Below are 12,989 nucleotides of genomic sequence, written 5' to 3'. Positions count from 1 at the left end.
TGAGTGCAATTTAATTATTTTAAATAAGTGGTAAAAACGATGAATAAATATTAGTGTGAGATACCTAGAAGCATAGAAAAATAAGTACTTTTTTTAATAAATTTTACATGATAATAGCGTTCCATTCCACAAGGTAGTATTTTTTGATTATTCACTGAAATCTTATAACTTTGAGATTTAATTTCTTGATTTTGAAACACATATTTAAATAAGAGGCATTTTAATTATCAATAAAGTAATTTTAGTACAAATAATTTTGTGGTTTTATTTTCTATATGTTTATTACTTTGTTTTGTGGCCACACCTGGCTGTGCTCAGTGTTTACTCATGGCTCTGATCTGTAGTCATCTTCAGATTTCTTTATGTTATTGAATACAATTCTTCTAGGAAAAATTTATTATTTTCCCTTTGGGATAAGGTTTCTATCAAGGATGTTACCTGTATTTAATTATTACCTTATATTTCCTCCAAATTCCACAATGTATAGTCTTATCTCATACAGGATTAAAACCACATAACAGGATAAAATGTAAGCATTGTAATGCTTTTAACAAATAAAAAAGGAATTAAAAAGCACTTTATGCTTTGTTAAAGAAATCCCCAACTTCCCCAAATGTACTTTATAGCATCTTATTAGTGACATTTGATCTGACTGACATATTGACCAGTAATTTGAACAGACGATGGACTGTTTCCACTGAAATCACAAAGGGAATATAAATGTATGACTATAAATGCAAGAGGGACAAGTTCCAAAGAATTTCTTTCTAACTACCTTTTAAAATACTAAAATATCCTTTAAATTTGCTTTAGATTCTACCTCGTATTTTTTTATAAATCACTGTATAAAACTATAACCATTACTAAATAGTATTTTTATTTGAAATAGCAAATAGGGCCTCATGAAATTGGTGTTAAAGAAAAGCAAAAGTTGAATATCTACCTTCTACTCATCCAGATAGGAAGTGTTTCTATGTTAGTTGTCAAAATGCTGCTGGGTAGTGTTTATTGCTGTTTAAACTGTGTGTTTTCTTTTCTAGCTTACTGTTTGGTACTACCTACACATTAGACCAGTTTGTTGTTGACATCAGATTAATGGCTTCTCAAGTTGGAGATAGACTCACATATTTTTCTAAAAATCCTTATATTAAAAATCAGGGCAGGTGAAATAGCATTTGCCTTGATGGAGCTGATCTGAGTTCAATTCTCGGCATCCCAATGGTCCCTGAGCTCACTACGAGTAATTCCTGAGTGCAAAGCCAAGAGTAACCCCTGGGCAAAGTGAGGTGTGGCTCAAAACATACAACAAAAAATCAAATAAATATTACTGTAATATAATGTTGCATGTATCATTGTTCTACCATAATTTGAAATGAGTTGTGTCAGTCCTGCACCTATATAACTGATTTAAATATTTCCTCTCAACTATACTATCAAAGAATCTAGATAGATTCAAATCAATATATTTACAAAGTTAAATGATTTCATTTTAACTTTTTTAAAAACAATATAGGAAGTAATTTCAGATAGCTAAAGAAATATTTGTACATTTGAAAAAAATTGTTTTCTATATCAAATTACATTGAAGAAAAGTCACAATTCTCATTATTGATTTTGTACTAATAGTTTAAAAGATTCAACTTAATTTTCTGGAAATGGAACCACTATGAAAGAAATAACTTTATGGCCCTTATAGATTTATTGCCAAAACTTATAAATTCATGCATTTCCAGGATATTGATCTTTATTTTTAAAATGTTTCAACAGCATTTATTATCACCGAAAAAGTGGCAATATGTTCTACTGAAGATCAAACAATCTTCTGAAATCTGGCAAGATTTAGCTAAAATCTAAAACAATACTTCCCAGAGAAAACTCTAACCATCTGCAATTGTTATTATTAACACTTTTTTCTCTTTTTTCTTTTCTTTTATTTATATTTCCTGTTACTCTCAAAGCTATCTATCATTAGCAATTAATTATAAACAAATGGACAAAGAGGATGTTTGTATTTATAATTTATTTCTGAATGAAATATCTTGTTTAAGTAATATGAATTTCTTATATACAGGTCAACCTAAAATTTTACAAAGAAAAAATATATAATAGAATGCAGAAATGATTACTTTCAGGAACTATAAAAGGATATCTCTTATCTCTTAAATTATATTAAATGATATACTTACTATAGTTATAGTTACAGTTATGAGATGAAATTTCCTATAAAGCAAAAACTTAAACACATGAATAAGAACAACTTTACATAGTTTTCAGTATTATATAGAAATAATAAATTATTTTGTTTATTTATAAAGATACACATAAGGTATCAGTTTATTCCCTCTTGTTTTAAATACTTTGCAATAATAACACTGGCCCAGAAACACTGGAGAATGCTATCCTTACTCAAACTATGGCCCTCTCTCAAATTCTGTGATAACTGTAGGATATATCATCCATTGCTACCCTCTTGTATCACTGCCAGAGCGAGTGCAGAGTTACTTGTTCAATTCTGCAGTAGAGTTTCCTCTTTGATGTTGTTCCGCCACCATTTCCTTTCCATTCACTTTTATCTCTGTCCTGGCACTCATTCCTGTAGCATCCTCCTCTCCAGATGGTCTCCATCTCCCCTTCAAAAGTGCCCAAAATACTCCAGCTTCCTCCTCTTGATCTTTCCCCTTTGATAGCAACATTATCCCTTAGGATTTTAATACCAACCTAGTCCCTATTTCATTCACATAATGTATTATGAGGAGAAAGGGGACACATGAAAAGACCACAAATCTTCGGCAATATTGTTGCATAATTTTTCATACTTTTCACCTACTTTTCTCATTCAATGCATTGCTTACACAACATGTATTTGGTAACTATTCTTTTCAGTGTTGGTTGTAGACTTTATGGATTCAGACATAAATATATGTAATTCTGAGACATGAAATGTGAATTAGGACAAGATATAGAGAACTGGTACTGGAAAAATAAGAGAAAATTAAATGATTCCATGATAATTACATCTAATATAAATGTCCATTGTGATTTGTGGGATAAATAGAAACTTCAGAAATTATACATGAGTCTTTTAAAGAAATTTACATAAGGTCAAGTATGTTTCAGTGGTGGAACGTATTCCTTGAATATTTAAGGACCTTTGTAAGGTGCTCTACAATGTAATGACATTCACACATTCACAACAGCATCTCCATTGTCACTAGCACTACATCAACAACCAAGAGATTAGATAGAAAGATATAATATAGTTTTACATGTTTAGAGAATAATAAGAAGTATATATGCCTGTAAAACATCTTCCAAAAATCCATTAGGCTAATTTACAAAAGTATACGGGCATAGCAGCATAGCAGTAGGGCATTTACCTTGCACGTGGCTAACCCCTGATGAACTCTAGTTTGATTCCTGGCATCTCTTATGGTCCCCCAACCCTGCCAAGAGCAACTTCAGAGCAGAGAACCAGGAGTAACCCCTGAGTGCTGCTGAGTGTGACTTTCCCCCTTCAAAAAAGGAAGAAGTAAATATGGAAAAAGAAAAGACATTTAATATAGTTATATTTGGACTTATCTAGAAGCCAACAGTAAACAGAATCATTTTATGTGAGTAAATAAATTAACATAAAAATAACTGCCATTTTATTTTATTTTATTTTATTTTTTTTGGTTTTTGGGCCACACCCGGTGACGCTCAGGGGTTACTCCTGGCTATGCGCTCAGAAGTCGCTCCTGGCTTGGGGGACCATATGGGACGCCGGGGGATCGAACCGCGGTCCGTCTCCTAGGCTAGCGCAGGTAAGGCAGGCACCTTACCTCGAGCGCCACCGCCCGGCCCCTGCCATTTTAAATAATACTTTTATTATGTTTTTTCCCCTCAGTTTAATTGTGAAAGGAAAAATCACCTGACCTGAGAGACCTAATAAAAATAATTCTCCAGGGCAAAATGCTAAAACTCAAAAACAAAAGAATTAGCAATAGATTTTGAGAAGAGGCAAGGAAGAATTTGGGATGTATAAAATGTTAGGGTAATTTTACTTCACTAAAAAGGAAAATGGAGGAAAAGTTCTGTGAATTTATAGATGTCAGAGTTGAGAATAAGGAAAGTTCTACCGTTAATTATTATTTATGTTGAAAGTAAAGTATTTCTGAAGTTTTTGAGAACAGCAATCAGAAATCAGGTAAAGTTTACAGGGCAATATTTTCACTATATAATATGTACAGTACAATTTATTATTAGAGGATATATAATATATATTAGGAGTTTAGAGAAAAATAGAAAAAGAAGAGGTCAAGCTTCAACTCCCCAAAAAATCACATGTGCATGCCAAGTTAAAAAGATAGGAAAAAGTAATGAGAAAGGGTATTAAGCCAAATGTTGTTGCAGAGCAATTTTTGAATGAGCTGGTGTTCGGCCATTATTGAGGAAAAGAGTAAAAAAAAAAATGAAAGAAAGAAATTGTTAGAATTTAATTAAAAAGATGAAAAAGAAATTATTCTGGGACATCTATACTTTTAAAATGAGAGAAACTTTGCAAAATGGTGTATTTAAAGGGGTTAAGGTGATATACAAGGTACCCCTTCATGAACAATATTGTAAACCACAGGGGGGGAAAGAAAGAGAGAAAAGACAGACAGAGGGGGGGGTGAAATATTGGACCAGAGACAAGCAGGAGGAAGAGTGGAAGGGAAATTGGGGACACTGGTGACAGGAAAGTGCACTGGTAAAGGGACATGTACATTGTTTTACTGAATTTCAATGATGAACAATTCTGTAACCACGGTTCTTAACTAAAGTAATTAAAAAAATAAAATAAAATGCGGGGCCGGCGAGGTGGCGCTAGAGGTAAGGTGTATGCCTTACAAGCGCTAGCCAAGGAAAGGACCACGGTTCGATCCCCCGGCGTCCCATATGGTCCCCCCAAGCCAGGGGCAATTTCTGAGCGCGTAGCCAGGAGTAACCCCTGAGCATCTAACGGGTGTGGCCCGAAAAACCAAAAAAAAAAATAAAATAAAATAAAATGTCAAATAGGAGTTATCAGAAACTAGTGGAGGACAAGGACTTATAATTACTAGGGTCAGAGATATTATTCTGTGATAGAATTCATGCATCAGATGTCAAGATGTCTGACATTCTACATAAAAACCTCAGCAACGGACCACCATAACACAAACACCAAATAGCATTAATGCTATGACAAAAACATATTCATAAATCATAATTGTAAGCTAACTGTTAGAACTTTTATAATCACCCACCCTTCCAGGAACACAAAAGTCTGTAATACTTTAGCTCTAAATTTTTTATTTCTGAGGTTTTTAATTCTAAACATTTTAACTCTAAAACACACAAAGAGCAAAAGGTTTAAAGGGCCAACAGTCCTTGTATTGCCTATTTTATAAAATAAAATAATTTACTCAAAAATATATATAAATAAGTACTGCAGGTTGGGCCTTTTTCTCTCTTTAATGAAGATTCGCAAAAGATTATTACAGAACAAAGTCACATAAAAAACCAGGGGCATAGTGAGAACCAATTGTAATACAAAATGCTTATCATTATGTTTAATGCCTTAACCTTTCAAGTCTAAGTTTTAAAAGCAAAAAAAAAAGACCAGCTCTCAAAAAGAAATTTGTTATGATTTGAATTTATCACAGGAAACCTGATAACAAACCCTGTTCATTACTGGCATACATTACTTCATCCTGCTTAAATGGACACTTGCCAGAAAGTTGAGTTGCAACTAAATTGACCTATATTAGTTGTTTAGTATTAAATATGTTTCCTGTCCTAAGAAAAATCTGGTAATATTTTTTTCACAAAATATTTTGGAAAAAAAAAACTGGAGTGATAGAATTTTGCTATAAATAGTTTAAAAAAAAAGTTTGGTTTTACTGTTTTTTTTCTTTTGTTGTTTTGGTTGTTTTTATTTTTTCCAGTGGTAATAGCCGAAGTGGGGGAAAGGCCTTAAATTTAACTTTCTTTCCTAACTAAACAAACACAAAGCCTTCGTTTTCAGCCTCAATTCACTTCCAATATTTTACTCTCATCCCACTGACACTGTCACTTAAAAATCCCAGCATAATACAGAACACTGTTTCCAATGTCAGTAAAACAAAAGATTTACTGAATAAGAATGTGTGAAAATGCTGAAAACAAAAACAACTCCACAGGCAGCACCTGATTGGCTCACAGCAATATTCTCCATTGTCATATCAGAGCTCAGCAAGTAGCTTCCTAACATGACAAACTAATGTGTCTTTTTAGATTCTTCTTTTTACTAAGAAGAAATCAAACAAACAAACAAAAGAAAAATAAGGGTATATATCGTCCTAGCCAAACTGAGAGTAAAATTTTCCTTTCAACTGCAACTATTTAGTAGCACAGACTATGAAGAAAAAGATTGCATTATACCTCTCCTTTTCCCAACATATATTTATAACTATATATGAATTAACATTGTCTCTTTGTAAAACCTACAGGTGCCACTGCACCTTTACTTTGAATCTGTTATAAATACATATACATCTGTTTAACTATGTATTTTATGAACATTCACCCCTTACCTAATAGATAACTATATACTTTCCTCTTTGTTCTCACACTTGCCTCACAGCACACATTTCAATATTCCATACCTAAAATATTGCTGCAGTTATACAACACTCAACACCGCTGTGCTAGCCAAATCTGAGACAATCCAACGGTGCCAAGTTCTGTTTAACTCTCTATCTTTTCCTCTGCTTAAAGAGCAATTACTCTCATACATTTGGAAGGGGGAGCTTGCAAATCTCACGAATTACAATTCATTTTGCTTTCTTCAACTGAGGCAGCTTTTCTAGGAGCCAAAATGTTGTCCTATACTTAGAGTTGCCTCAAACTGCCTGTCCAAGGTTGATGTCAGCAAAATTGTCTACAGAGTTCCCTGTGAGACCAGTTTGGATTTGTCTTTCAGGGATCTGTGTCTCACCACTTGGCTATACCTCATATTTTAAATTCCTTGAAAAATAACTTCAAAATCATTTTCAATAAAAAGAATCTGATACCAATGAATATGCCTCTCTCCATTGACTTATATATAATAATTTAAATGATGAAAGATAACTTTATAATGTCTATGTAGAGAATATTTCACGAAAGGCGATTTCCAACTCATTAAGCATCTTTAGAAAAATATATCAGGGCCTACAAAGTACTGACTCATAATAATTCATTCAGGCTTTTGAGGTCTGACAACAGGAGTGGGCAATAATATTTACACTATTTATTAAGCCCAAGTAATATTTCATAAAGACAACATGAACGACTATGAATAGTTCAATGGAATTATGAGGCTAGCGTTACTGCTTTATATAGATGATGAGAAAAAGTGTGACTTTTGATTAGAAACCTGTGTAAAAAGAAAGATGAATTCTTTAACTGTCAGATTGAGAGAATTCAAGGAACAGAAACATTCCGGCTTTGAACAGACTCAGAATGTGTATAACAAGGTCATAAAGCTTGTTCGTCTGCAGTTAATGCTGATTTAGTCCTGGCACTGTATAAATCTCCCAAGGATTGTCAGGTCTCAGACCTGAGGACAGAGCCAGGGACAATCATTTAGAACCACCAAACATGGCTCAAACATTTCTACTACCCATGCAAAAATGTTTAAAATGCAACATTGACTTATATATAATTATGTCAATTGTGCTGCATGTCCCTGGAACCTCTACCTAGAACCTACTCAGAAACTTGTTCTATGCTGTATCTTCAATGCCCCAACCCAGCTCATCCCATCTGTACTCAATTTTCCACCAAAAAGAAAACTAATGAGAATTCAAATTCCTTGAAACTGGTACTTGACTCTCAGCTAGGTCTTTTCTATTGTTGTTGGCAAAAATTGAAACAAAATGTTACTCAAAATGTGTTCTCTGGAACTGGAGGGGATAGCACAGCAGTAGGTTGCTTACCTTTTTTTTTTTTTTTTTTTTTTTTTTTTTTTTTTTTTTTTTTTGGTTTTTGGGCCACACCCGGTAACGCTCAGGGGTTACTCCTGGCTATGCGCTCAGAAGTCGCTCCTGGCTTGGGGGACCATATGGGACGCCGGGGGATCGAACCGCTGTCCGTCCTAGGCTAGCGCAGGCAAGGCAGGCACCTTACCTCTATCGCCACCGCCCGGCCCCTTGCATTTGCTCTACCTGGGACAAACTCAGGTTCGATCTCTTGCATTCCATATGGTCCCCTGAGCATGCCAGAAATGTGTTTTGAGCTCAGAACCTGAGCATAGCTGGGTATGGCTCAAACCCTCCCCCCCCAAAAAAAATTCTATATTGAGTAGAGGAGCTCACTAGTGTTAGTGGTTATCATTGTGGTTAGTGGAGAAGAATTTAGAGGAAGAAAAATATTGAAATTGCACAGGATAAACTACATCAGAAGCCACATTAAAATAGTTCTTCTCGAGAGATGAGCAATTAGGGTCAAAGAAATCAATTACACCAATAGAGATCAGACAAAAATAGAATAGAGGTATCCCAAAGGAATTTCTATTTTGGCACCTTTTCATTTTTTAAATTAAATTTATTTTTATTAAATCACCTTGATTTACAGCCATTTATAGTTGAGTTTTATTTTTATTTTTTTTAAATATGGAACGCTTCACGAATTTGCGTGTCATTCTTGAGCAGGGGCCATGCTAATCTTCTCTGTATCGTTCTAATTTTAGTATATGTGCTGCCTATAGTTGAGTTTTAAACATACAATATTCCAGCACCAATTCTACCACCAGTGTCAACCTCCCACTGTACTTTTAGGTTATTTCCCATAAACTTTTCCCAGCCTTTCAACCTGACAGGCATCTTTTTCTGAGAGTGGTTGTTAAAGTTTAGGTCTCATGATTTCAGTCATTGACTCTGTGATTTGGATACTTTACCGTTGCCCTTACCACATTATTTCTCATCAGTCTTTCTCCCTCTTCCCTTTATTTCATTCTTTTTCCTCCCTATACTCTGAGGCCAAAGTGATCTAGGCAGGCCCCTATAAACCACTATAATCCCTCATATATTTCTAAATACCACATATAAGTGATGTCTTATATTTATTCTTTTCTTCTAGCTTCATTTAACAAATTATGTTTCAGTTCCATCCATGTTACAGCAAGTTGCATTATTGTATCATTCCTTGTAACTGTTTAGCATTTCTATATATGTATTAAAATATATGCATATATAAGTAAATATATGTATATATTTACATATATAAACATACATAATCTTATATACATATAGGAGTGCTACACAGATATATATATATATATATATCACATCTTCATTATTCATTCATCTGCCTTTAGACATCTAGGTTGAAACCAAATCATAGCTATCATACAGAGTGCTTCAATGAATAGTAGTGTACATACATCCTTTTGTATCAATAGTTTTCTCTCCTGAAAATAGATACTCATAGTAGAATTGTTGGGTTATATAGCAGCTTAATTCTGAGTTTATTGATAACCCTCCATAATTTTTCCATAAGTATTGATCCACACAGCATCCCCACTAGCAGTGGAATAGTCCCTTTTTCACCACATCACACCAATACAGATTGTTCCCTTTACTTTTGGTATGTGCCATCCTCATTGGGGTAGGTGGCCAGAGAGTGACACACTGTGGTCATGTAGTGTTTAGAGCTCTGTGTGGTGGCCATAGGAATCCCAGTTCCAAATCTTGACATCTTTTTAAATTTGAAAACTGTAACTGGTAGTCTTCAAGTTTGGGCAGAAGCAATACTCTAGTGGGTACGGTGCTTGACATACAGGCAGTTGAGCTTCACTTAATCACTGACATCCCATATGGTCCTTTGAGCAATGCCAGGAGTGATCTCTGATTGCAAAGTAATCCCTAAGCACTTCCTGGTGTGGACTAAACAAAACAAACAAAAAAAATTAAAAGAATTAAAAAAGAAAAAACAAAAATGATAATGAAAACAATAAAAATAATGGATAAAGAATATCAGCAAGCTGTTGAAGTAGAAAGTTCTAGGTCTGGGACCCCGAGCAGTAGCACAAGCGATAAGGCATCTGCCTTGTGTGCCCTAGCCTAGGATGGACCTCGGTTCAATCCCTTGGGATCCCATATGGTCCCCAAGACAGGAGTGATTTCTGAACATATAGCCAGAAATAACCCCTGAGAGACACCAAGTGTGGCCCCAAAACAAAAACAAAACAAAACAAAACAAAAAAAGAAAATTCTAGCCCTTCACTTTCCCTGGAAACACTAATCAGATATGAACTGCCTAAAAACTTTGGAAATCAGTGAAATCTACCCAGTTCAGCAAACACCCAATCAAAAAAATATATATATAAACAAAATGGCACAATAAATTTCATGACATCTAATTCACCTTTGGTCTACCAAGGTCAGATGACTTAGAAAAGTATTCAGTTCAAAGTCCTGTTCACAGTTGGACAAAACTTCTGCTTTCTAAACTTCTGCAGGCTGCCTGAGAGAATGGTTTACGTGTTTTCTAGCATGGAGTTCAGCAGGTCAATCGATCTCAGTTGAAGAAAATTTGTAGTAAGTTGTTGGCATTTACCATAGAAACCATAGGGAACTTCCAACTCACAGACACATGGAATAAGAAATTGAGGGCAGAAGAATGCAAGAGAACAGTGTAAGGCTCCACCGTGAAATAAGAAAAAATCTCTGAATGAAATTTAGACACATAGACAACAATATATAGGGAGATTATGCAAAATTAGTACATATAGGCCTAGTAAAGATACAAATATATGTAAGACCTACTCTATGTTTATCTCCTATTACTAAAATATTGTTACATTTTACAAGGCATCAATCTGAGAATTCTTGAAAGATGTAGTAATATTCTTAAATGTTCACATGTCAGGTCTAGAGATATGTATGTATGTATATATATATATGTATGTATATATATATATATATATATATATAAAATATCACGAAGATACAAATCCTAAACTAAACCAAGCAAACAAAAAAAGCTTACATAAATACTTAGGACATTGAAAGAAACAAACTAAACCTCCAAAAATATCACTGAACAAATAAGAATTTCAGATTTACTAAATTAAAACTAAAAACACTTTTCAAATATATTTTCAAAGGAAAATAAAGTAAAAATTGGCATTTGAAGTCTGTAGTAATAGTATACTGGTTAGGTATTTTCCTTTCTTATGGCTTATTTCCTTTCTTGTGGCTGAGCAGGCTTCTACCCCTAAACTCTCATGTGGTCCCTTGAGCACTACCAGAAGTAATCCCATGAGTTTATAGCCAGAAGAACCCTTAACATTCTGAGGTGTGAAACAAAAACAAAAAAAGTGACAAGTGAACAAAACCAAGATATGACAAATACTATAAATACATAAAAACAAATTTTTATTATCTAAAATAATGATTTAAATGTGTGCCTTTCAATGATTTGAACAAGCAAAATATTCAGTGAATTTCTTAAGAATTGGAAATTGAGTCTGAAGAAGTGTTTATGAAAATAAAAAAGAATTGAGAAAGGCATATAGTGTTTGAAGTAATTATGTTACACTACCAAGAAAATAAGGAGTTAGAAAATGAGCATTAACAAAGCAAGGTTTCTAATAGCAAATATTTCTTACATCTGCTAAATAATTTATGAAGAAATTAATCTCAAAATGACTATTTTTATATTGAAAAGTAATAGTATATTAAAATTTTCACTAATATGTAATTAAACAAAAAAATAAAGATGAATTACAAACGTTTCATCTAAAACAGAACTAAATATGACTTAGCAATCGGGTTAGATAAAGAAGTAGAGGAAAAGTATGTAATGCTCTATTAAAATTATCAAACAAGTGTGATTATTGTACGTCTACACTTCTCCCTCTGATTCATTTTGCTCAGCATAATACTGTCTCCATATCCATGCATGTATAAGCAAACTTTATTATTTCATTTTTCTGATAGCTGTGTAGTAATTCATTGTGTGTAATGTTAAAAAAAAAGTCATGCTAATAATATCCAGTGCCAATGAAGAAAAAGTCCAGGAGGACAAGTTATGTTAGGAAGCATTCCATAAATAGCAGGGGAGTGTAGTTAGGGCAGAGAAGGTACCACTATTATAATGATAGTTGGAAATAATCATTCTGGAAAAGAACAGGGTGCTGAAAGGAGAAAAATGTATATGTGTGATACCATTTTAATAATAACATTGCAAACAACATTGTCTTAAAGGAAATAGAATGAGAGAGGAGAGAAGAAAAATGTCTGTCCGAGAGACGGACATGAATGAGAATGATGGGAAATGAACTAGGCATATTGATGATAGGAAATTGGTTCCTATATGCCAGAGTACAGCCCTGAGTGAATTGTCCTGAAGCAAGGGTATCAAGAGATTAAGAAAAGAAAACACCCCCTTCACCAATGCAACATTTCCATTATAATTAAAACCCAACTACAAACATGTTTGAAATCATTGTGCTTAAATAAAGATATTATTATGAAAAAAAAAAACATTGAATCTTGCATTTGCTGCATTGATAGAACTGGAAAGTTATACTAAGCAACATAAGTGAGGAGGAAGACAGATACATGGGATCTCAATCACAGTGGTATATAAATAACCAAACAAGGAAAGAGATAAAGGCAAAAGAAAATAAACTCTTGTGCTCAGATCACAAAATGAGGTAATCAAGGGGTACATTGGTGTAGCAGTGGGCTGAATATAGTGATCTGTGGTAGATCATTATTGATACTCAATTGTGAATGTGGTATGCTAACATTGTACTTCTATGACATATCACACTCTTTTAACCCATGTTAGTTCGAATAAAAATAAATTTTAAGTAAATAAATAAAAGCTTTTTTAAGCCAGAAAAGAAAGAAAAAAAAAAAAACAGACAAAATGGAGAAAAGCATAGAGCCAGAAGGATCCCATAATTCTTTTATCAACTTGGGAGAAAGGTTAGATAACAGGAAAATCATTATCTAATG

At 33.7% G+C, this 12,989-nt stretch overlaps 1 non-coding gene across 1 annotated transcript; it reads right to left on the bottom strand.

The window, feature by feature from the left end:
- Positions 1–8,627: 8,627 nt before the first annotated feature.
- On the bottom strand, positions 8,628–8,731 carry LOC126009696 (U6 spliceosomal RNA). Its single transcript, XR_007495914.1, has one exon. It is a non-coding gene; the product is annotated as a U6 spliceosomal RNA (small nuclear RNA).
- Positions 8,732–12,989: the final 4,258 nt, after the last annotated feature.

The sequence above is a fragment of the Suncus etruscus genome, chromosome 5, assembly GCF_024139225.1.
Source record: "Suncus etruscus isolate mSunEtr1 chromosome 5, mSunEtr1.pri.cur, whole genome shotgun sequence".
In the NCBI taxonomy this organism is placed as follows: domain Eukaryota; kingdom Metazoa; phylum Chordata; class Mammalia; order Eulipotyphla; family Soricidae; genus Suncus; species Suncus etruscus.
The sequence above is the reverse complement of the archived record's forward strand: the minus strand, read 5'-3'. Positions and strand labels throughout refer to the sequence as shown.